The sequence below is a fragment of the Macaca fascicularis genome, chromosome 12 (genome assembly GCF_037993035.2).
Source record: "Macaca fascicularis isolate 582-1 chromosome 12, T2T-MFA8v1.1".
Taxonomy (NCBI): Eukaryota; Metazoa; Chordata; class Mammalia; order Primates; family Cercopithecidae; genus Macaca; species Macaca fascicularis.
The window spans coordinates 44,115,785-44,142,436 of NC_088386.1; positions in this window are offsets into that span (position 1 = coordinate 44,115,785).

Here is a 26,652-nt window from a genome sequence, read left to right on the forward strand (position 1 = left end):
CCCTCCTTCCCTCAACCTCCCTTCTCCTCATTCTCGCCCTACTTCCTCACTCTTTTCTCTTATTTTCTTCCTAACCTGTGCCCTTATTGTTTGTTTTCTCAGAATATTTCCACTCTCAAGGGATTTTGCAGCCATCCCTGGATCTCCTTCCTGCTAGACTAATAGCTCAGAAGGCATACCCATCTATAACCCTAACCCCCATTTCTCCCAGATCCAATAATGTTATAGTTGAATGATATCCCCTTAAAAAGATATGTTGACATCCTAATCCCTGGTACCTCAAAGTGTGGTGTTATCTGTAAACAGGGTCTTTGTAGACATAGTTAAGAGTTGTACTGGAGTACCATGGGCCCCTAATCCAATGCAACTAGTGTCCTTGTAAGAAGACAGCCATGTGAGGACACAGGCAGCTGAATAAATAAATGACTGCCTACACAGAGGAACTAAAACTCCTCCACGCTGGCAGGGGCAAGAGAGGGAGTGGCAGGGCTGGAAATAGTAAACACAGTGAGCAAGTGACAGAGAATGAATAAAAGCTAATTTTTCATTAGTCTAATGAATCCAAGTGAGAGCTATAGTGAACGCAAGTCCTCCCTGGGTTCTTTTCCATCTTGTGATCACCATTTCTCTGCTGCTAGAGGACCTCATCTATTTGATTTTCAACTTGGCATAACAAGGTGAGCCCACCCTGGGTGACAGAGCCCACCCAGGTGGTTCCCATCCAGCATTCCGGCCTGGCATCTCCAAGGGCGACCCTAGCCAGCACAACCAATGCATCTGATGGTTCCAGACTGGAACAAGGAGGCTGAACATGAGCCCTGGGGGAGCCGTGGGGCTCATGTGTTGCATGTTTGGAGGCTGAAGTGCTCTCCCTCACACTCTGAGCCTGAGTACTGCTCTCACAATGAAGCTTTACCATTTGTGAGGCTCCTGCTACTGCAAGGCATGGCCAAGACTCATCCGTAGACACACATTAGCAACTCTAAGGCAGAAATCAGTGCCATTGAACTGGGCAGTGGGCCACTGGAATTCAGAGAAAGAAGATGTCAGTACTGTGGAGGGCATGGTGGGTAGATGTCAAGAGACCCAGAAGTAGCCCTTGAAGGGAGAGTAGCCCTAGAAGCCCCTTTCCCAAAAGACCCCCACAGAAGCCCCCATTATAGAAGGCCCCTCCCTAGAAGCCCCTCCCTAGAAGCCCCTCCCTAGAAACCCCTCCCCAGAAGCCCTCTCCCTAGAAGCCCTTTCCCTAGAAGCCCCCTCCCTTCAAGGGCGACTTCTTGAGTGGCAGGCATTTCATGGGAAGACAGCAAAGACATGGGTGTGGGGATACGTTTAGAAGACAGTCAGCCCCTGGCCGTACACGAGCAAACAAATAGCTCCAGAACAGACAATGCCAAGGTGGATGGTACCTGGACCTTCCCACCCAGGAACAAATGTGTCCTTGATGCCAAGAGATGCAGAAGGACTGCTTTCTGAGTTAAAGAGGGAAGCATTGGCCTTTTTTCTATTTGGATGAATAACATCCAGATCGTTTTGGTAACTTCAAATAAAATATAGAGGCAGAGGTAATATAGCATCAGCCAAGTTATTATTTAAAAATAACAGAAGGCAGTCATTGGCAGTGCTGGACCAGAAACACAATCCCCCTGAGGAGCCGACATCATCCATCGGCTGGTAGAGGGGCCTCTCACTTGCTCTCTGGCTGGTGTGTCCTTGTTTCTCCACTGGCATCTGCAGGCTGGGGGGCTATTCAGGTGGCTGACCCAGGGGGATCCCACTGAGTGCTTCCCTATTGGGAAATGGACAGTGAACATTTAATGAAGGGAATGGGATGGGGGAAGTGAAGAGGCAGCGTGTGAATTATCTTCTGACAGTGTTAATATGGAATCAATTTCTAAGAAGAGATGAGCATTTACCACCAAGGTTAACGTGATGGAATATGTGGATACAAGCCTTTGAGACTTTTAAACCAACCGTGTTCATGGTAGGCAATTGCTTTTCTTTATAATGAGAATTGTAGGCAAATTGATAACATACTGTAGAAGTTATTAATTGATGTTTTAAAAGTTACCCCATGGCAGAAAGTTAGAGAAAATGCGTTGCTGACTTAAGCTTCTTCTCCTGAAGATCATCAAGATATTGTCCAACGAAGTGCCTTCATTATGTCACACTTAACTCATCCATCTTCATTTTCAACTCAACTGGTTCAGCTGCTGTGTATCTCTGGGTCCCTTCAGCCTTTCCCCAGGACAAGCACTGTTTAGATACTCACTTGATCATTAGATGTTTAATGGCTGGGACGTTTGCCACTTCTTGGCAGTCTCAGGGCCCTCGTGTGTTAGGAAGTGGGCCAAATGCATCTAAATGGGGAATGAGGTGAGATGGAGGGGCTTTTGTGTTAACTTCTGTCTGAAAGATGTGCATAGACTGCTTAGTGTGGAACCTGTCACAGAGCAGCAATGGGAATGCTTCCGTCTTGTCTGTCCCCATCAGTCCATCAGTGACCCAGGCGAGGAAGTCATAGGGGGTGGGGCTCTTTTCCACCCCCAGGGCCCAATTCCCACCAGCCTCTCAGTGTGAGCCTTCCACATACAAATATGATTCTTGGGCTTAAAAAAAATACATTTTTTACACAATATGGCTCTTAGATGCAAGCCAACTACACATCCAGTGCTTGACCAAAGCAGTGATCTGTCCTCACTCAGCCAGAAGAAAAAAGTGGACTCTGTATTGGCCATTTTGACAGATGGTGCCTTGGTCTCCAGTGTGGCACACAAATACCAACTCTGTGGGCTGAATTCAGGTGTTTTTTTGTTTGTTTTGTTTTTTGTTTTTTTGAGACGGAGTCTTGCTCTGTCGCCAGGCTGCAGTGAAGTGGCACAATCTCGGCTCACTGCACCCTCCACCTCCTGGGTTCAAGCAATTCTCCTGCCTCAGCCTCCCAAGAAGCTGGGACTACAGGTGTGCGCCACCACGCCCAGCTAACTTTTGTATTTTTAGTATGGGTTTCACCATGTTGGCCAGGATGGCCTCGATCTCTTGATCTCATGATCTGCCTGCCTTGGCCTCCAGTAATTTGGACCTCATGCAATTTTCATCTTAGGAGCAACCCCTAGTTTAGACATGACGGCCCTGAGGACGGCACTCTAATCAGTCCTAGGTTACTCAGACTACCATTACTGAGTCAACCCCTCGCAGTCCTATGCCCCCATGCTAGTGAACTGCAATTCTCCAAACCTGTCTCTATTCTGCATTCCATCTGAAGTAACTGCAGGTCTAGGGAGGATGGCATGATGTGAGGAGGGGCTGATGGAGCAGAGTGTACTGGGAAAAAGGCATTAAGTCTTGCCTTGCTCATCCTTGAGCCCTGGAAGAAGGCAGGCCTGGGTTTGCCCCTTTCCACTTGGAACAGGCTTAAAAATTCCAGCTGAATGAGTCTTGGAGAGCAGGCCAGAGGTCTGAGGCAAGGACACTGACAGGGCCACCCTGTCTCAGCTGGAGGGGACCCCGGGGACTGTCCCTTATCTTTCCTCTGTGGCGGGTCTCAGTTGAAGCCAGTAGTGGTAGGCAACTGAGTGCTAAGCCCAGCTTCCACCTTCTCATAGCAGCGGTCTTCAAACTGGGGTCAAGTACACCTGAGGGTGTACAGACCTTTCAGGAGGATAAATGTCCATGAGTGATTTAGAGGAAATCCACTTCCACAGTCTTAATGTCCAAAGCACTGATTTCTAAAATCATCTCATGGAAGTCTCCATGCCGTAGTCACCCATCGTGATCGCAACATGCAGCCTTACTCTGGGGTGTAAAAACTTCCTTGAACCAAAAGAGGGGAGATTGATCCATTGGTTTCTGGGGGCTTCTTTAATGATTCATCAAGGCATCTTCCATCCTCAGGGCGCACTGTCTTTCCCTGTCTTATGTATATTATTTCTGTCAAGGGTGAAGCGTGGCCCACATTGAGGTGCTCTAAATTTAGAACAGCTAAGGCAGTATAGGTTAAAGCATTTTAAAATGATTTCTTTCAGATTCAGTCTGCATTATTCAGTAATTAAAACTTACTTTATCAAACCAGCTCATGAAATACTTATTCAAATTATAGTTGGTCCTCATCTTATTTCATCTTATGAAATGTTTAATCTTTTATAGCTCCTAACAAAAATAAACTTTTAAACTAAGGAGGAAGCATTTAGATGTCAACTTTAATTTCTGCAAAGAGATATACAGTTGTTTAAAACTGTTTTAGGGAGCACATGTGCAAAAATGTTTGGATACCATGACTCAAGGGATCTCGTGCTCCCCACCCCATATCCCACATGTGCAAGCTCCTCCCAGCCCCTCGCCCCGGCACATCCAGGATGTAGTCACTAGCCACAGATAGCAATTAAAATTTAAGTTAAAAATTTAATTCCTTAATCGTACTAGCCGAAATTTCAAGTGCTAAGTAGACACATGAGGCTAGCATCTGCTGTACTGGACAGATCAGATACAGAATAGTTCCGTCATCCCATAAAGTTCTCTTGGACAGCCCTGGTCTAGACTATCCTGGGAGCTGACATGGCCAGGACAAGCTGTGACATCGTCAAAGACATTTGATCATTTAATATTTTTGGAAATGCAGTTCAAGCCCATGATGAAACATTCAAAAGATGCAAAACGGTCTACAGGGCAAAGTCTCCTCCTGCTCCGGCCTCCAGTCACCCAGTTTCTCCCGGTACCAGCTTCTTGGGATTCCCTCCAAAGATATTCTACTTAAGCTCATGACAATACTGTACGGTATTTATGTTTCTGATATCGCCATGAAATTCTGTATTTTCTACATACAACATGAAAATTCTTGGCTGTGCGCGGTGACTCACACCTGTAATCCCAATACTTTGGGAAGCCTAGGCGAGCAGATCACTTGAGGCCAGGAGTTCCAGACCAGCCTGGGTAACATGGTAAAACCCCATCTCTACTATGAATACACACACACACACACACACACACACACACACACACACATATTAGCTGGGCGTGGTTGTGCATACCTGTAATTCCAGCAACCAGAGAGGCTGAGGCACAAGAATCGCCTGATCCCAGGAGGTGGAGGTTGCAGTGAACTGAGATCATGCCACTGCTCGCCAGCCTGGGCAAGAGAGTGAGACATTGTCTCAAAAAAGAAAAAAAAAAGAAAATTCTTTGGAAATGTTTGGACTATTTTTCAACACAATTTTAGTATTATCTCACATAAGTTGTCTCTGTGGCAGCTTTAAAACATGGCCATAAATCTTCCTGAACATTCCTTCCACAGAGAAGAGAGCTTTGTGCTTTTTTCCCCATTATCTGGGTGAGGTGTTGACTGCTTCCATCATTGCAACAGGGGAGAAGCAACCCTATGTGACTTCCAGGCAAGGTCATAAAAGGCCATGAGACCTCCACCCTGTCTCAGGAATACTCACTCTTGGAGTCCTGAACTGCGGTGTGAGAAGTCCCACTCGCCTACCCTGGCCACACTGGAGAGGCCACACACACGCACAGGTGACACTCCCAGCAGAGCTGTTCATTGGTGGTAGCTGGATTTGGGGGTGAAGAAGCAGTCTTGATGGTTACCTGTGACTCAGGAGAGGACTTCTGCAATTTGATTGGAAAGCTTAGCAAAAACTTAGTAATTGATATTTGGAAGACTAAGCAATGAAAAAATGAGGTAATTAGTAACTACAAGAAAACCAAAGTTGACCCATAAACGAGTAACAGCCTATATGGTTCAGCTGTGAGTACTTATAGTAATGCTAGCACAGAACATTGATTTAGCCAAAAATGGTGCTGTAACGACGTTGGGAGGGTGGGTGGAGGGGAAATATGCACAAGGAGGGTGCAGGAAGGCAATAAGTGTCTAAAATTGAAGAACCTAAAAATAGCTGTATTATTTGGAAGTACAGATATAAATTACAGAAGAAACAGATGGGCGATACTGAAGCAGGTGTGTGTGCCAATGGGAATGATCCAGTAGCAAGGGAGACGCTGATGGGAGGGACTGAATGGATGATAAGAGGCCACTTGGACACAGCTGAGCAGAGGGAAGGGGCAGAGGAGGCCAGCAAGTGTGGCTGTGCTTGTAGGTTTCAAGGTGGGGGAATGTGAGCATTTCCATTGGACAGCGTCTCTTTCCTCAGTCTAACATGAGGAGAGTTCATCAGCTGAGACTAAAAAGCAGGGAAGGGCAGTGGGAGTTTTAAGGATAAAAAAGGAATGAAAAAGTAACCTAGAAGAATAGGAATGCTGGTTTTAACAGAGAAACACAGCAATATTGCCTAGGAGTTCCAAGTACCCCTTTGAGGTCTGCGATGAACTGAAAGGGAAAGCAGCCTGCTTGTTTGACTTTTCCATAGTAATGTCGAGCTGCTTGAGTGGAGAGATAGATGAGTGGGTTTGCTTAGTGTTTTGTAGGAGACTCCGTGGAAAGGCAAGGGGATTCTGAGGATGAGAGTTTTGGAGAGAAGTGTTTATGATGACGAACCATAAGCCCTAAGCTGGACACGAGGAGTGAACAGAAAGGTGGCTGACAAATTGTAAAAGGTGGTGAAGCCAACAGAAAAGAGATCAAAAGAGTTGAAGAATTGTTACAGGACATGCTTAAGCATGCGTCAAGGACAGAAAGCTTATGAGAGAGTGGGGCTTTGGGCTTGCAGCAGCAGAACAGTTTCTGGTGGTGACAAGGTTCAGGCTATCACCTTGAGGTGGAGTGGAGGGAGGAAACATCATTAGAGATGAGAAGGTCCAGGAAACTGAGAAGCCAGGCTGCTAGAGGGGACATTGTATGGTTACTTCAATGAGATTGTCAAGAAGGGCTATGCAGAAAAAAAGATGGGGAGCCAGGAGGTGTGGTACAGTGAATGAGTGAATGGATCACATGAATGAGGACATGTGATCGAGTGGTACAGTCAGGAAGCCAGAGCCTTTAATGGGCAGGATATTTTGTAAAAGGTAACAGAGGTTAAGCTCCAGGAGCAATAGTAGAGAACAAGCAGGCACCAACACTCCTTCCAGGCCCTAAGGTTCATGGACTGTAAGATATCAGACAGGCTCTGCTAGAAACAGCTGTGTGAATGTTGTATTCTTGGGACCAACCAGGCTCCAATTAAGGCAAGGAAGAAAGAGGGAAGGCTCTGATGTAGGCTGAGGACAGGTAAAATTGAGAGAGTCAAGGAGTGGGGCTTCCAGAAGGCACAGTGGACGTGTTTGGGAGGAAATGAAGAGAATGGGTGGGAAACTGGACCAAATCAGGTGACGAGCACAGCAGGAAGGGGATGTGAGTCCAGGTGATAGTGGATGATTGGAGAGGTCTGCTCCTCTGGGGATAACAGAGGAAAATGAACATCAGCTCTTGTCACTCCCCTGCTTAGAATCTTCTGATGGCTTCCATCACACTTTGAGTATAACTGAGCTCCTTACAAGGACCCGCAACACTCTCCATCAGTGGTTCTCCAAGTGCGGTCCTTGGACTTGCAGCATCACCATCACCTGGGCCTTGTCAGAAATGCCAATTCTTGGGCCCCACCCCAGAGCTACTGAGTTAGAAACTCTGGGGTAGGACCCAACAACCTATGTTTTAACAAGCCCTCCTCCAAGTGATTCTGATGCACGCTAAATTTGAGACTCTTTGGTGCACATAATCTGGCCCTTCTCTAGCTCTCTGACCTCAGAGTTTCTTAATTTGCTGAGCTTCAGCCACACCTGTCTCCTTTATCGCTGTTCTCAAGTTCATACTCTCCCTGGGGCCTTTGCTCTCACTGTGCCATCTGCCTGGAATGTTCCTGCCCCAGGCTACCATGTGGCTGCTCTGTCTCCCTGGGCAGGTCTCTATTCAGACTGATGCTGCCTGACCATTGCATCTCACCCTTGACTCCCATTCGTTTGCTAATCCATTAGAAAACTCTTACTTCTTCAGGCACTTGCCACTTCCTGACATCTTTACTTTTAAATGCGTTTATGTCTGTCTTCCCCACTAGAATGTAAGCTGCATGAGAATCAGGACCTTACCTGCCTTTTTAACCACTGTGACCCCAATATCTAGAATAGTGGGGTGTCTAGTGAGGTACCTGATAATTGTTTGTTAATATATGAATGAGATATGATGAAATGAATGTTGGTATTTCTTAGGCTTTGTGCATATAAATGGCTTGGGGGTCTGTTCAAATGCAGATTCTGCTTTGGGAGGCAGAGGGGTAGGGGCGGGGCGGGGGGTGGTGGGCGCTCAGATCTTGTATTTCTAACAAGTTCTCAGTGGTACCTGGCTACTGGCTCACAGAGTTTACTCTGAGTGGCAAAGTTTTACAGTGAGCCCTTGGATCTGCCTCTTGTGGTCTCAAATACTTGATAGTTTAGTGGTTTCCAGACAATATCCTGAACATGCAGTTACATCTATGATGATTCTGTTTGAAACACCTTCCAGCCAGGAAGAATAGCAGTTTTCCTAAACCAGCTCTCCTTGGGGAGATATGATGTTTGGGCTTTTTCCAGAGTACAGGGTAAGGAAAAGGAGCTTACTAAGGAGGCTACTGCTTTAAAGGTTTCTGCTGAGTTGTTCAGCAGAGACCAACTTCCAAGTTTCCAGATTAATAAAGAAAAGAGAGCCTAGATAATTACAATCTGTGGCTCATCTGCCAACTCTAAAGTAAGGAATAGCTAAAATCTGTTTCCATCCAAATTGTTTTCTAGGAAAGCCAACAAGAAACAGCTGAGTGTCCAAAACACATTTTTGTCTCTTCTCTTCCCTGCCCAGACACCATGGGTTGGCAATTAGGTGGAGAGATATCAAAAGAAGAAAATATTTGAGGCTATATCATCTTAAAACTTGGTAACAAATACTCTAATGGAAAACTATGAGCATCAGATATGCCTTTCTCAGAATGTATTCTTAACAGGTGATAACATGCACTAAAGAGCTCTTTGACCAAAAATATTTGGGAAACCCCTGGCCTAAATGTACACCAGTCAGAGAAACTTCTTGGAGCCATGAATTTGCTAACTTATTTATGACTCTCTGAGGACTTTCAGTACACAGCATTTCCCAAACTTACTGGACTGCAGAATTTTCTAACAGTATCATGTAGAACCAGTGTTTCATGGAGCAAACCTTTAGAAGCTTGTGGAATGAGGTTGGCCTCCCCTGAGGCATTGCTTCAAAGAAGGCGGCCAAGGAGAAATGGGAAATAAGACCAAGGAAAGAGGTAAAAGTATGTGGCTTGTCTCCAGGCCCCTCACTCAGCCTTCTGCCTGCCAGGGATTTCCCAACTTGAATATCTCACCTGTCCCAGCTTTTCCAATCAATGTTCTCTTAATCCCTCTCTTCTTCATTCCCCCATATTCCCATCTCTCTCAGAGCCCTGATGAAGAACTAAAGGGATCACCCATTGTTGTGAGTTAATTTGATACCCCTGCCAAACGTGTTAGTATTTTAAAGAAGATTTATGGAGTGGACCTATCTGACCCAAAAGGAATGGCTCTGCATGGGACTCTCAGGCTGGTGCGAGTGGGTTTTGTTTCAAGAATGTGCCTACACTTACTGAGGGATGTGTTCTTCCTGCTCCTGATATTAAGGGGTAGAGGTCTTGGCTGATAAAGAAATGGCTCTTATGTCAATCTGTTTTATTCTGTGGAGTTTGATGGGAAGGCCTGGGATGCTACTGCTGCCCTGTAAGCCTTCAACCAGTTCTCTTTCAATAGGATGTCTGGGAAATATCAGCTACAGTTCCAAGCACTATTTTACAAGTAGAACATAGTTTTCAGCATTTTGGGGTAACGATCAATTTTTGCCACCCCACTTTGCTTATGTGATATTTCTGAATCAAACTCTTATTTTTCTTCCTCTAAACTGCACTCACTTTGACCTTGTAACTGTATTTGTCACCAAGTATATAATCAACAGCAGTACAGAAAGTGAACATACAAGTGTAAATGAATACTGGATGAACTGTTTTGCATTTATTTTCCACAACTTGGATGAAATATAACCTGGACATTTTTTGGGTTTGGGTTTTTGGTTTGCTGTAGCACAATCATAGCTCACAGCAGCCTCAAACTACTGGACTGACGCGATCCTCCTATGTCAGCATCCTGAGTAGCCGGGACTACAGGCACGCACCACCACTCCTGGCTAATTTTTTTTATGTTTTGTTTTTTGTAGAGGCAGGGTCTCGCTATGTTGGCCAGGCTGATCTCAAACTCCTAGCCTCAAGTGGTCCTCCCACCTCAACATCCCAAAGTGCTGGGATTACAAGCGTAAACCACTATGCCCAGCCAGTTTTAAAAATAATATGTAAGCACTTCAAGGAAAATGACCAAGATCTTGTTCCCGTTTATTCCCCAGTGCTGAGTGCCTGGCATATAACAGCTATGGTAGTTGTTTGCTGATTTGAATATCCCAGTTATGTTACACAGAATTGTTTTTGTTTCACCTTATTTCTATTGTTACCTTATTGCCATTATTTCAGACCCTCTCCCCGTTGAACATGGTAGTTGACTATAAATCTTTACGCATTTTGTTTTGCTACTATTTTCGACAAAGCCTGAACACATATATATCATGAAAGGTTTTTTCATCAAGATTTTTCAAGTTTTGAAAGTATTTTTAAGATGCTAGGATATTTAAAACAATTCGACCATCTATGCATTAAGGCAATGTAGAACCAATCCAAATCGCCAACGTTGACTAGGCTTCTAGCCACTGATAACACCCCAACTCAAATGGAAATAAGCGGTATAGAAATGTATTATCTCACGTGACTGGAAGGCGGGGGTAGGACCACCTTCAGGGCTGGTGGAATCACTGGCTCACCAATGGGCTCAAATTGTAGCAGCTGCAGGCATCATACCCGGACATGCCATGTCCAGGGGAGGAAGAGGGATAGAAGGGCCATCTCTTCCTGTAGCTCTCTCACAGAAGATGGAATTGTCCCAGAAACTCTCCAGATTTCCCTCTGATGTGGCCACATTTTGGACATGTCCATTCTTGGACCACTTGCAAGGGGAGCAGGATTACCATAATTGCTTGGAAAAACCAGGAATGACCCCTGGATATAAGGTGGGGTCAGCTTGCCCTGGGGCACAGGTTACCTGTGGGTGAGGCAGACACCCATGTCAGACAGGCTCCTGCAGGAAACAGGTGACTCACGAAAACTGAGTAATGTGAAGAGAGGTTAACAGTGAGACTACGACAGTATGAGCGGTCTAAGGAAAGCAAAACAAAACAAAACAAAAAAACCACTGCAACTGGAAGGCCAGTAACAACAGGGCATACTGTTACCATCTTACCATCTATATTGGTTTCCTGTGGCCACTATAACAAAATAACACAAATTAGGTGGCTTAAAACAACAGAAATTTATTCTTTCACAGTTCTGGAGGCCAGAAGTCTCCAGAGGCCCCAGGCCACACTCCCCCGGGAGGCCTGAGGAAAGAATCACTCTGCCTCCCCAGCCCCCTGCAGCTGTGGGCACTCCTTGGCTTGTGGCTGCATCACTCCAATCTCTGCCTCCTGACGTTGTCTCCTTCTCTGTTGTATGTCAAATCTCCCCCTGCTTCTCTTTTGTAAGGATACTTATTGGATTTAGAGCCCACCCAGATAATCCAGAATAATCTCTTCATCTTAAAATCCTTAATTACATTGACAGAGACCTTTTTCCAAAAAAGGTCATATTCACAGGTTCTAGGGGTTAGGGTGTTGACATGATTGGCGAGGGGGGGAACCAACACCCAGCCCATTGCACCACCCCAAGGCTGGCAAAGGAAGGTGAGGGTACCACAGACAAAGAGAACTGTGTGAAGACAAGCATCCGAGGGAGACATGGCCTTTTGAAGAGGGTCGCAGCCAGCCTGCTGGGAGGAAGCCCGAGGGATCAACACCCAGCTTCACATTCCCAACTCCCTTTGATCTCCCGCTGGTGTCCCCTACTAGCCAAACCCAGCCAAGGCTTCTGATGTTGTCCATAAAGGTCAGCCTCCCTCCAGGACATAAAGTGGGGAAGAGAGAAGTGGAGAGTGGGTCTGGACGCGTGCATGGAAGTCGCAGAGCACAGCAAAGGAGAGAACTGAAGGAAGGAAGAAGGGGGAATGAATGCTGGCAGGCCAGTAACAGAGCCCACCCAGCCCCTTCTCATTTGCCCACAGCTCCCTGACTCTCTGACCTTTAAATGAAACTAGTTTAAATAGAGCGAGTGCTACCATTTAAATAAACAATTATTGTCCTCTGTTTACAAAAGCAAAGCATGTTGATTACAGAAAGTTTGGAACACAGAGAAAAACATGAAGAAAACAAATGGAGGTTGCAGTTAGCCAAGATAGTGCCACTGCACTCCAAACTGGGTGACAGATTGAGACCCTATCTCAAAAACAAAAAACAAAAATAAATAAACAAAACAAGAAACAAATATATAATAATTTCCCCATATAAATATTCTTAAAGAATAGCATGATTTTTAATGACTACGTAGTATTCTATTACATAGCTATACTATGCTTGTCTGGGGCTTCAGGTTTGAAATCACGTAGGCCCCACCATGCCCTTGATCCCTGGAGAGGTCAACTGTCAATCTTTCCATAGGCCCCGTTGGATGCCTGGCCCGGCAGCTTGAAATCCAGTCCAGCCCACCAGGGTTGGCTTCCTCTCCAAAATAGCCAGGAGCAGATACCTAGACTTGGGCTGGGCTAACCCATCAGCTTTGAGCCTCCTTTTCTTCCTTTCTCGAGCCTGCCCCTCTTCCGCCTGAAGTGCTCCTGCAGGGATTCTGGTGTACCTCACTGCCTCCTGACTGAAGAGCACCCTACCTGTGGTACCCCTTAACTGAGTGTATAACAATGAACTTGGGGCCTCCCTGTTTATCATCACACCTCTACCCACCATCACGACCTCCTCTGTCCCCGCCTTGCTAGCAGTACCTTGCAGAAGGTCCAAATATGCATCCTATATTAAGATGTTCTTAGCTTAACATTATCCTCTCCCTGGGTTTTTTGCAGCTGTAAGGAACAATTTCTTCATATACCAGAAGAATAAGTCTCAGGAGTTTGGAGGAGAAACAAAACACCTCCATTCCTCTGTTCTGGTGAAGTCCTAGACTCTGTGCACTGAGGTCTGTCCCAAAGATCATTCCTTAAACTCAGGGGCAGATCTCTTGCTTGAGCCCGGCCAAGGGATGGGAGTGACTTCCCAGGTCTCTCTCCTTAGGCAGCCTCAGCCTTTTTCTCCCACTCTTCGTGGAGATTCCCAAGACTGTGGTACAGCCCTGACTGGCACCAATAGCACTGGCTGTGTTCCCAAAAGCGTCCCAGCCGCCTAGTAAATGGCTCAAGTTTCAGAGCGTTTTCTTGCCAGAAAATCTATACTAACTCAGGACCCTGAACAGCTGGGAGTGATTAAGCAGGAATCAAAGGGGCAGCATCTGGGGGAGGCAGGGCCTCAAGCTAGCCCTTAGCCTCCAGGAGTTGATGAATCTGCCTCCAGGCTGAGATAAGGGCCCCAGTTGGATGTTAACATATGCTCTGAGCAGTGCTGGGCAGGGAAAGGGCAGCCCAGCCTCTAGGACCAGGGTCACTGTGGGTGGCCCTGAAAGGACCGAGCAACTGGCCCTGACGTTCCCCTTCATGCCTAGGGCACTTGCCCTTCTACGGGAATCTAGTCCATCGCCTTGACTTAGAAACCTCACCGGACCTCTCAGGAGTCAAGAGAAAGCGGACCCTAGGACAGGCTCCTAGCAAAATCAGGGCTGGTCAAGAGGTCTCAGTCGGGAGAGCTTGTGCTTCAGGCCAACAGCCAAGCTGCAAAGCCTTTTTCCCAGGGCATCTGTGAGAATTCAGGAGACAGATAAGCCTTCATAGGCCTGTGTATTCTTAAGAAAACAAGGTAATTTCTTGACTCAGTTGTAGTTCCCTCACAGCTTGATTGGATGGCTACTATATTAATAGTTCCAGCCTCTCTCTCTGGAATAGCCCCGCTGGAGCCCTCCTCCGGCAGGCCGCCTCCACAGCTGCCTCCAATTCCTTCCTCTCTAACGCTGCCCCAGGCCGGCATCTCTCCAGCAATCCCGTCCAGCAGCCTGCTCCCTCCCAGGCAGGAGGCTACTGTCTGGGAGGTTCTTTTCACAGAGCCTGGCTTGAGTGAAGATGGTCGAAGGCCCTTTTTCCCCCAGCTAGGGCTCCTTGAAGCCCCTTAAACTGTGGAAGGACTTCCAGCTTAGGAGAGCAGCTCCTCCTCCGTTCTCCTCGGAGGGAAAACCTGGGAGCGCCAAGAATGTGCTGGGACAGACCAGACTTCCTGCCTCAGGTGCCCTCTGACCTCCGGTAATTACCAGCTTCGGAAGTGGTCGGCTCCCCATCTAGACATTGGAGATAATGAGCCCAGACTTGCTGGGGCTGCTGGAGGTTTAATTGGTTCATGGTGGCTAAGCGGTTGGCGATCCTGGCCTGGAATTCCGGGGGACGCTGCTCTGTCCACAAGGTAAGGGGCAGCCCGAAGTGGGGACCTGGCTGGCTGCCAACCGCCTCTCTCAGCCCCAAGTTTCCTCTCCCCCCACATCCTCAAGCTGTTCCTAAGTGTCCTGCTGCTTACTAGACCCTCTGTCTGGCCTGGGTGGTCTATTCCCAGCCCCCTCCTATTGTCCCTTTCCTTACCTGGAATGTCCACTCCATATGTCCTTGTCTCTTGAATTTGAATCATGCCCTGCAGAAATCCCACTGTGCCAGAAGTCTTCACCGTTGATACCAGCCCTACTTGATTTCTCTTCTATGAAGTCCTATCAACCGGCACTTCTCAAACTCTTGTGTGTAGGAAATCTTACTGAAAGGCAGATCTTGATTCAGAAAGTCTGGGCAGGGGCCAGGGATTCTGCATTTTTGCCAAGCCCTCCATGCTGCCTTTGCTGCTGGTTTGCATGAACACTTGGAGGGGCGGGTCATGGATCTTCCCGTTCCAGTGCCCAGGCCTATTTGTTAGTAGCACAGGCCTTTTCATTTCCCCCAAATGAAAATCAGTATTTCATTCAAATTTATAAGTTTAAGTTTAACATTTACTTGTAAAATCAATTAGACTGTTCAATAGATACAAAAATATGAAATTGAGTGCTGTAGATGACAGTAGTCTTTCATCAGCTTCAGCTTCCAAATTTATTTCTGCATTTTATCTCTTAAACCTGGTACACACAAATAGTTGGAAATAATGGTTTTTTTGTTGTTGTTTTGTTTTTTGTTTTGTTTTGTTTTGTTTTTAAATAACAGCTCATCTGGAAATTTGAGGAGATTCTTCAGAGTAGGTAATCTTGTTAGAAACTCTTCTCCTTTACAGTTGCTGTGCCAGCAAGATTTAGTCCAGGTTCTCCACAAAACCATTTAATCTTACAGCAGCGTTTAATCCTTTGGTGAGTACAATGTGTTAAAATTTAGTATGTAATCTACGCAAATCAATAAACATAATCCATCACAGAAACAGAATCAAAGACAAAAACCACATGATTATCTCAATAGATGCAGAAAAGGCCTTCGAAAAAATTCAACAGCGCTTCATGCTAAAAACTCTCAATAAACTGGGTATTGATGGGACGTATCTCAAAATAATAAGAGCTATTTACGACAAACCCACAGCCAGTATCATACTGAATGGGCAAAAACTGGAAGCATTCCCTTTGAAAACTGGCACAAGACAGGGATGCCCTCTCTCTCCACTCCTATTCAACGTCGTGTTGGAAGTTCTGGCCAGGGCATTCAGGCAGGAGAAAGAAAGAAAGGGTATTCAATTAGGAAAAGAGGAAGTCAAATTGTCCCAGTTTGCAGATAACATGATTGTATGTTTAGAAAACCCCATCATCTCAGCCCAAAATCTCCTTAAGCTGATAAGCAACTTCAGTAAAGTCTCAGGATACAAAATCAATGTGCAAAAGTCACAAGCATTCCTATACACCAATAACAGACAGAGAGCCAAATCATGAGTGAACTCCCATTCACAACTGCTTCAAAGAGAATAAAATACCTAGGAATCCAACTTGCAAGGGATGTGAGGGACCTCTTCAAAGAGAACTACAAACCACTGCTCAACGAAATAAAAGAGGACACAAACAGATGGAAGAACGTTCCATGTTCATGGATAGGAAGAATCAACATCGTGAAAATGACCATACTGCCCAAGGTAATTTATAGATTCAATGCCATCCCCATCAAGCTACCAATGACTTTCTTCACAGAATTGGAAAAAACTACTTTAAAGTTCATATGGAACCAAAAAAGAGCCCGCATTGACAAGACAATCCTAAGTCAAAAGAACAAAGCTGGAGGCATCACGCTACCTGACTTCAAACTATACTACAAGGCTACAGTAACAAAAACAGCATGCTACTGGTTCCAAAACAGAGATATAGACCAATGGAACAGAACAGAGCCCTCAGAAATATTACCACACATCTACAACCATCTGATCTTTGACAAACCTGACAAAAACAAGAAATGGGGAAACAATTTCCTATTTAATAAATGGTGCTGAGAAAATTGGCTAGCCATAAGTAGGAAGCTGAAACTGGATCCCTTCCTTACACCTTATACAAAAATTAATTCAAGATGGATTAAAGACTTAAATGTTAGACCTAAAACCATAAACACCCTAGAAGAAAACCTAGGCAATACCATTCAGGACATAGGCATGGGCAAGGACGTCATGACTAAAACATCAAAAGCAATGGCAACAAAAGCCAAAATTGACAAATGGGATCTACTTAAACTAAAGAGATTCTGAACAGCAAAAGAAACTACCATCAGAATGAACAGGGAACCTACAGAATGGGAGAAAAGTTTTATAATCTACCCATCTGACGAAGGCTACAAAGAACTTGAACCAATTTACAAGAAAAAATCAACCCCATCAAAAAGTTGGCAAAGGATATGAACAGACACTTCTCAAAAGAAGACATTTATGCAACCAACAGACACATGAAAAAATGCTCATCATCACTGGCCATCAGAGAAATGCAAATCAAGACCACAATGAGATACCATCTCACACCAGTTAGAATGGTGATCATTAAAAAGTCAAGAAACAGGTGTTGGAGAGGATGTGGAGAAATAGGAACACTTTTACACTGTTGGTGGGAGTGTAAACTAGTTCAATCATTGTGGAAGACAGTGTGGCGATTCCTCAAGGATCTAGAACTAGAAATACCGTTTGACCCAGCCATCCCATTACTGGGTATATACCCAAAGGATTATAAATCTTGCTGCTATAAAGACACATGCACACATATGTTTATTGTGGCACTATTCACAATAGCAAAGACTTAGAACCAACCCAAATGTCCATCAATGATAGTCTGGATTAAGAAAATGTGTCACATATACACCATGGACTACTATGCATCCATAAAAAAGGATGAGTTCATGTCCTTTGTAGGGACATAGATGCAGCTGGAAACATCATTCTGAGCAAACTATCGCAAGGACAGAAAAACCAAACACTTCATGTTCTCACTCATAGGTGGGAATTTAACAATGAGAACACTTGGACACAGGGTGGGGAACATCACACACTGGGGCCTGTGGTGGGGTGGGGGGAGGGGGGAGGGATAGCATTAAGAGATATACCTAATGTAAATGATGAGTTAATGGGTGCAGCACACCAACATGGCACATGTATACATATGTAACAAACCTGCACGTTGTGCACATGTACCCTAGAACTTGAAATATAATAAAAAATTTTTTTAAAGTAGTATGTAAGCATTTTCAGCATATCTGTTGTTTTATTACTATTTTTAAATAAAGTATAGTTTTAAAAATAAAATCAAGTAATTGTATTACCCTAGAGCAGCTTTCTCAACCTCTCAAAAAGACTGTTGCAATTTTGGGCTGGATAATTCTTTGCTGTGGGTTCTGTCCTATGCATTGCAGGATGCTCCGCAGCATCCCTGCCCTGTGCCTAATAGATGTCAGCAGTGCACACCCTCCAAGGTTGTGAGAATGAAAAATGTCTCCAGACATCACTGTCCCCTAGGGGGCAAAATCATTCCACCCTTTGAGAACCATTACTCTGTAGGAACTAGGATCTGGGGTTTCCAGGGAACGCAGTTTTGAAAATAGTTTACAGCCTTCATTTTGCACTTGGAATATGCACCCCATGTTGCTATGTAGCCCCTATAATGACTCTTTTTTAGACAGTAAAATTCTTGTAAGCAGGACCATAAGGAAAACTTCACATGAACAGTGACTTGCTCAGTGTGATGCCCAATTATTTGTTGATTGACTGATAGAGACACTAGCATCTACCCTGGCTGCCTTATACAGATATTTTGAGAGTAATCTGAGATAAGGAAAGCATAAAAATATAATAAATGTAAGGTGTTAATAAAACTGCCAATGTGCATTTGTTCATCCACATGTATCAACCTGTTTTCTCCCAACCAGAAATAGGAACAATGTAAAATTCTTTTTTGTTTCCTGAAATTCTCTTTTTCTGATAAAGCGGTATCAGCTCTGCCATTTATTAGTTGTAAGACTTTTAGAACATTACTTAATCCTTTTGAATCTCAGTTTGTGCATCTATAAACCAGACACAATATTCGTTTCACTACTGTTTTGAGGGTCAAATGCAGTTATATAGGTAAAGACTTTACCCATCCAAAGAAGTCACAAAGGAAGCACGTAGTAAATGTTAGTTCTTTGTTCTGCTTTGGAGTATCTTTATTCTCACTCTAAAGAAGAGAAGAGGTGGCAAAGATAATATAAAATAGCAGAAAAGCTAAACGTCTTTTCCATTTAGCTTTGCAAGGAGTCTTTCACTAACTTCACTCCTTCCACTCATATGTACACATATTTCCCTACACTCAGTCCCTCATCTTCATCCTGCATCAAGTAAGAAAGTTATCGTTCCACTTGCACACCCCTTGTCTCCTGAATCACCATGATCCACTCCAATTACCCAAACCAGAAACCAGGGAGTCATCCCTCCTCCTATCAATAAGTTCTTCAAGCTCCACTGATTTTGCTTCCATACCTGGATTCCTGGATTCCTCTGCTTTAGCTCAGGCTTTCATCTGTCCTGCTTGAACCACTGCAGGAGGTCCGTAACATTTTTCCCACTGTCTAAGCATAGTCCCTTCAAAACCATTCTACACTGTGTTTCTAAGTGGCATTCCCCTGCTCAACACCCTCTGGTGATTTCTTACAGCTCGGAAAAATCAAGTTCAAGTGCCCAGACAGGACACCTGGTGTGCTGATGCAACCGTCACCCTCCAGCCTTATCTCCCTCTCCTTGTACTTTAGGCTCAGGTCATGCTCTAGTGCCTGTGTATTCTGGACTTACCATGCTGTGCCTTGTACTTGGACCGCTAGACACATTCTCCCCACTGAGTGTTATGTCTGCCTCTTCCCTGCTTGTCTGCTTGGAACTTCTTCTTCATCACTCAGTGGCACTCACATCAAGGCATGCCAGATTATCAATAGCAGGAATATAGTCAAATGACATGTGTTCCCGCCCTTTACCCTAACATTCCTGAGAATATATGAAGTACTGGGTAAATTATCTTCATATTTACATTAAGAAATATAATCAGGCTGGGCACGGTGGCTCAAGCCTGTAATCTCAGCACTTTAGGAGGCTGAGATGGGTGGATCATCTGAGGTCGGAAGTTTGAGACCAGCCTGGCCAACATGGGGAAACCCCGTCTCTACTAAAAATACAAAAAGTTAGCCGGATGTGGTGGTGGATGCCTGTAATCCCAGCTATTTGGGAGGCTGAGGCACAAAAATCACTTGAACCCAGGAGGCGGAGGTTGCAATGAGCTGAGATCACACCACTATACTCCATCTTGGGCAACAGAGCAAGACTCTTGTCAAAAAAAAAGAAAAAGAAATACAGGCTGGGTGTGGTGGCTCACACCTGTAATCCCAGCATTTTGAGAGGCTAAGGCAGGCAGATCATGAGGTCAGGAGATCGAGACCATCCTGGCTAACATGGTGAAACCCTGTCTCTACTAAAAATACAAAAAAATTAGCCAGGCGTGGTGGCGGGCACCTGTAGTCCCAGCTACTTGGGAGGCTGAGGCAGAAGAATGGTGTGAACCCAGGAGGTGGAGCTTGCAGTGAGCCGAGATCATGCCACTGCACTCCAGCCTGGGTGACAGAGTGAGACTCCATATATATATATATATATATATATATATATATATATATATATATATAAAATTAATATTCTATATAACATAACAACACAGATAGCACCTATAACACTCAATATTATATACACAACTGACTTCCTTGGGTGCCATCCATGTTTCCCCCCTGCTGTTAACACTGCATTCACTTCCTGGGCTGGCATGTGAAACTTTGGAGTGTTTATCCTCCAAAGTTATGGCCTTTCTCAGAAATCAAGATACTGCCATTTTGTTTCCCGTGAGCCCCTGGGCAATGCGTCTTTTTGGACTGTGTAACTCAGTTCTTCTGCAAGGTGATTCCAACTTGGCACATGGAGGCATGGAGGTGCCTGGGAGACTCCCCATCCACCCAGGGATTTGCCGCCCGTTTCTCCCCTTCTCTTCACTCTTCCAGCCCCATCTTTTCTCTTCTCCCCACTCTCTATCTCTTGGGTTTTGCTTTTTCTTCCACTTTTATCTCCGTTGGACAAAATGAAAAGATTCTCATCCCAGGAAGGGTAAAAGCAGATGTTCTGAAGTTGTCTACTAGCTAATTCAGCACTTAATATATACCAGAAACTGTGCTAACAGCTTCACACCTGTTAACTCATTCAATCCTCACGATAAGCTTGCCAGACAGGAACTTGTGTTTCCTCCACTTTTATAGATGAGGAAACCATGACCCAGAGAGGTTAAGTCACTTGCTCAGGGCCCCATAGCTAGCAAGGAGCATAGGCCAAATTTGACCTTGATGTCTGACTGTGGCACCCACACTGAGTCCTGCACCAGTTTTGCAGGCTGTGTCTCAACATCCCACAAAGGTGTCTACTCCATGGGGCTTCTTGACCACCTCTCCTTCAAAGAAAACAATTTTAAGAAGAGAAAATAAACCAATAGAATTTCTTCCTGTATGCTGTTTCTGTCCATGCTTTTATTATTGCATGTGCCACAACTCTGTGGTAGGACTTTAGAACTATGCCTTTTTGGCCATCTTTCTATCCTAAGAGCTTAGTGCACAGAAATTTGTCTGGGTGAAGATATTTTTCTAGAAGCAGCCTAGTCACAGAGCCATAGTCACCAGCTCATGCCACCACTGCAGTGGTCTTGTTTCATCTCTTCTGTAGGTCAGCTGGTCAAAGCCACAGGACTGAAGCTGATGGCTGAGCCTGCAGATGGTGCAAGGCTTCTGATGGAAGGACCTAGCAATTGAGGTAAAAGTGCAGCAAAATGTTCAAGAAAAATATCTGAGCCCGTGGCAAACCACAGTCATCATTGCCCTTCTGTTAAACCAGAAGGCTTCCGAGCCAGAGAGCGGGCATGTTTGCCTAACCACAGGCTGTCCTCATTGATTAAACAGTTTCTAAATGAAAATGAAATAAGAGCTCTCTGCACTGTAGTAGAAAACGTTCCCTGTGGGGCCAGTACTGCCCAGACCTGGGAGTGAGTGGGAGACAGCAGCGTGGGTGTGTGCGAGCGTGTCACCTTGGCCGCATGCCACCCTGCACCACTCCACAGTGTGCCGTGGGGTTACTCAGTGTCACCATATCCTGGCTCGGCTGGTGCCCGTAGGTGTCATATGGCGCTTCTGTGGGGCTAGCTTGATCAAAGGAGGCTCCTGGGCCTTCTAAAACCCCCCACACCAGGTCTTGGAAAAGGAGTCAGAGAATAATGTCAGGGAGAAAAATGAGTGGGGGCTGGTGACCCACCCCCCCCCCAGCCCAGAGGGAGCAGAGGGGACAGCGGAACAGGGCAGGGCTGTGCTCTGCGTGTGCCTGTTCCTGTAACTGAGTTCCAGTCTTGAGATGTGAAGGCATCTGCTGGAGGAAAGTGGGCTAGATGGCTCTGCCTGGGGAATGGTCAGGAAAGAGAAAAGGAGAGCCTGGCCATTAGGACGTCAACCATGCTGCCAACAGGCTGCTGCATCAATGCGTCTTGTGGTAAACTGTCCCTTTAATGAACTGAAGATCCTCAGGTGACACAGCAGCTTCCATCCTCCAGATCAGTCCTGGCCCTGTGTGCCCCACAGCCGGGGAATGGCTGAAGTAGCCACTCCTTCAACGCCCACTTGGCTCTCACAATGCCCCCCACCTTCTGCCCAGGAGAAGCCAGGCTGAGGGTGGAGGGAGGGGAGAGGAGAGATCATAACCCAAATCAATGCCAAATCAATGGCAGCCTCGTGTCATCGCATCCTTGGCGTAGGGAGTGGGCACCAGAGAAGGCACTGGGTGCAGGGAGGAGGCAGACGATGCAGCATGCAACCCCACATCTCTGAACCCACTGTGAGATGCGGCCTTTCTCCCCACCTCCCTTTGTAGGATGGTACAAGGGTGGGGAAGAAGCAGCTGCAATCCTTCCTCTACCACTTCTTGTTCGTTCTTCTTGCCCTTTGGGTCCTCCTCCAATTCTGACATTCAAACATGGAGACTTAAACATTTGAGACTGGAGAATCTGGCTAGAATGTACACAGTCACATTCTGGCTTTGTGCTGGGACCGAGGACCACAAGGGGACACCATCTGATTCATTCATTACCTCTTTGACTTTGCTTCTGGTCTGCTCTCAATGTCTTTTTGGTGACCAACTCATAGATTTTGGTAAGGACACATTTTAAAAGGTGAACATTGATGTATTAGTCCATTATCACACTGCTATAAAGAACTGCCCAGAGGGGCTCTGTGGCTCACACCTGTAATCCCAGCACTTTGGGAGGCCAAGGCGGGCAGATCAGGAGGTCAAGAGATCGAGACCATCCTGGCCAACATGGTGAAACCCCGTCTTTACTAAAAATACAAAAATTACCTGGGCATGATGGCGCACGCGTATAGTCCCAGCTACTCAGGAAGCTGAGGCAAAAGAACCGCTTGAACCCGGGAGGCAGAAGTGGCAGTGAGCCAAGATCACACCACTGCACTCCAGGCTGGTGACAGAATGAGACTCCATCTCAAAAAAAACCAAAAAACTGCCCAAGTCTGGGTCATTTATTATATAAAGAAAAGGTTTAATCGACTCACAGTTCAGCATGGCTAGGGAGGCCTCAGGAAATTTACAATCATGGCACAAGGCGAAGGGGAAAAGAGGACCTTCTTCACAAGGCAGCAAGAAGAAGTGCTGAATGAAGGTGGGGAAAAGCCCCTTATAAAACCATCAGATCTTGTGAGAACTCACTATCACAAGAACAGCATGGGGGAAACTGCCCCCATGATTCAGTTACCTCCACCTAGTCTCTCCCTTGACATGTGGGGATGATGGGGATTTGGGGGATTACAATTCAAGATGAGATTTTGGGTGGGAACACAAAACCTGACTATATCAATTGAAATGCAAAGAAATGGTTTTGGGGTTGGTAATGCTTCCTTTCAGATAAAACTACCTTTTCCAGTAGGCTGCAAAAAATATATTTAAAAAGCTGTGTCCTGCCTGGAAAATATCCCTTAGCTTCTCTTTGAGGAGACATTGACAAGCAGGCTGGAAGGAGCACTTTTATTTTCATGCCTGGCTGTCCTTATCTCCGTCACTAGTTAACAGGAGGTGTCTCGATGCCACTACAGGTAGAATGGAATCTGCCGCAAAAGAGCAATGAGAAGCAGGGTTCTCTGGAGTCCAGCTCTGGGAGAAGCCTTGAGGGAAAAGGAAAATGGCCGAGTCTGTAGAACTCTTGGCTTCTCTCCTGCTGCTGCAGTTGTTCAAAAGAGCCACCCATCAGCCACACATGCAAGGGATGGGGGGATTCCTGGAATTTCTCTGCCACCTTACTGCACTCTCCACCCTCAGTGTCACTTTTGCCTCTTGGGGATTTAGTGGTTGGTATCCACAAAGAAGCAGGTGGAGTCAGCTTCTCAAATGTCTAATCAGCACTATTGTAGTTTGGGTTTCCTGGGAAACAGACTCTGAGATGGATGTTTGCATGCAGGGGGGTTGTTGGGGAGTATGCTCAGGAACAATACTGTAAGGGAGTGGCGGAAGCAGAGTGGATGAAAGGAGAACTCGAACCACGATGCAGTTACAACAAGGCCTCAGTTCTGAAGCTGGAGTGGCCCTCAGAGGTGTCTCAAATTGAAGCAATGGGGTACAGGCCTTTGGGCCTCCACTTCAACTAGACCCTGGCTTACCTAGCAAAGGGCATAGCCTTGGCTGAGGTAGCTCCCTTCAGCCAAGGACAATTTGTGGGGAAGGCTCGACCAAGAACAAAGCCATCAGCAAGCCCACTCCTGTACGTATCAACTGGAGGAACGAGTGCCTCAGTCCTGGACCGGGATTCTTGTGTCCACTGCCGTCTACCCCTGGTGTCGCACAGCATACCTCCCTAGCTAGAGAGTAAGTCCCTTGATCTTTGTGATAGTTTTCAGGAGTCTATGTTAGTGGATGGAACATTCTGGAAGCCCTTGGATAGTGGTGCTGGCTGAGACCCTGTGGGCAGGAAAGGTGAATCAAAACATGTCACATGTATTCTTTCCAGTCAAGAGGAATCAGTGACCCTCATGGGGTGGGAGGAGTCCAATGTTCTCAGCTTGCCAGCAGTTGGTTCATTGGTCTTCATGAGGGTTGGTGCTTTATAGGGGACTCGGTGTTGGTTTCTGTTGCCAGGGCTTCGGTCATTCCACAGTGGCAGCTCTAGTGAGTGGGAGCACCGATTATCTGTTGTATTACTTGTAAATAATCAGCTTTTGGATTTATTTAGAGTAATTGTACTGTTTTCAGTTCATTTTTTCTTTTATTTTTATTTACTTCTTCTTGCTTCCTCTAGTTTTTGTTTTGTTTTGTTTTGTTTTTTCTTTGTTTATTTTGTTTTTTTGTGACAGAGTCTTTCTTTGTTGCCCAGGCTGGAGTGCAGTGGTGCAGTTTCAGCTCATTGCAACCTCTGCCTCCTGGATTGAAGCGACTCTTCTGCCTCAGCCTCCCAAGTAGCTGGGATTACAGGCACGCACCACCATGCCCAGCTAAGTTTTGTATTTTTAGTAGAGACAGCGTTTCTATGCTGGCCAGACTGATCTTGAACTTCTGACCTCAGGTGATCTGCCCATCTCGGCCTCCCAAAGTGCTGGGGTTATATGTGTGAGCCACCGCTCCCAGCCTAGTTTTTTGTTGTTGTTGTTGTTGTCATTTTGTTTTTTTCGTTTTTTTGTTTTGTTTTGTTTTTCTTTTTCTTACTTCCCCTGCCTACCCTTATTTTTTCCCCAGCTCATCTCTTGAATGTCACAGAAGGATCTTGGGTTGGGAGTCAGCCAAAGCACTGCAGAGTCCACTGTTCCAAAGGCTCCGAAGTTCATCCCTCCTCCCCACCCCTCTGAGGTTAGTACTCTCCCAGGTGACCTGTCTTCATCTTGCTCTAATTTAGGGAGACCAAACACTTTGTTAGGAAGGCATCCAGGTTCCTTGCTAGGGTAAGAAGCCTGTTGTACTTTTTGTGACTTTTTTTTTTTTTTCTCAAACCTAAGGAGGAATTTTTCCTTTGTATCTTTGATCCTGCCCTTGGCTTGGAAGGAAAGTAATGGAAACCAAAACGCTGGACCTTCGGCTCCAAGGCACAGCCCTTCCTGTGAACACCACCAAATTGACAGGGGCAGCTCCAGGTTGCCCTCAACACACTTTAAGTTTCTGCAGCTCGGCTGGGGAGGGCTTTCTTTTAACCTGCTTCAGCATCAGTTCCCTGCTCTGTAAAATGCCCTCACTGGTTACCATGTGGATTAAACAAAATGCCTAGCACAGAGCTTAGCACTCAGTCCTTGCTCAGTAAATGTTCATTGTAATGGGTAGTACGGATAAGGTATTCCTTATTTGAAATGCTTGGGACCAGAAGTGTTTCAGATTTTGGATACTTTTGGATTTTAGAATATTTCATATACATAATGAGATATCTTGGGGATGAGATCCAAGTCTAAACAGGAAATTTATTTATGTTTCTTATACACCGTTATACACATAGCCTGGGGGTAATTTCATTTTGCCATTGGAGATGCTAAATAAAGTGCATGTTGTGTGCCTGCGTTTTGACTGCGACCCGTCACATGAGATCAGGTATGGAATTATCCACCTGTGGTGTCGTGTCAGCACTCAGAATGTTTTGGGTTTTGTAATGTTTTGGATTTGGGGATTAGGGATGTGCAACCTGTGATGATCTTTGCACTCCTTTCAAGCCTTCCTGAGGGCAGGCAGCTGTCTTAGTCACCTCGTTATCCCCCTGAACTTTGAATATGCTCAATGAATGCTTTGAAGGCTAACAGAAGAGTTTCCATCTGGAAAATGTGGGATCCCTGTAAAAGTGCCCAGGCCTGATTTGTTTTTCCCAATAAACCTCTTGCATTCCTACTGATTTTTCTACTGCAGCCCATGTCTTGGTGTAGGCATCAGGTCTCTTAATCAAGCACAGCCCCCACACAGCAGCACTTCATAATGATGCTGTTGGTTTGGATTTCCATCACAGTCTCATTTGGCCTGGCCAGGCCAGGTAGATTTGTTTATGATGCAAAAATTCACCCGATGCAGCTTTATTCAATATTGCTCAGCCTTGGAAGGAA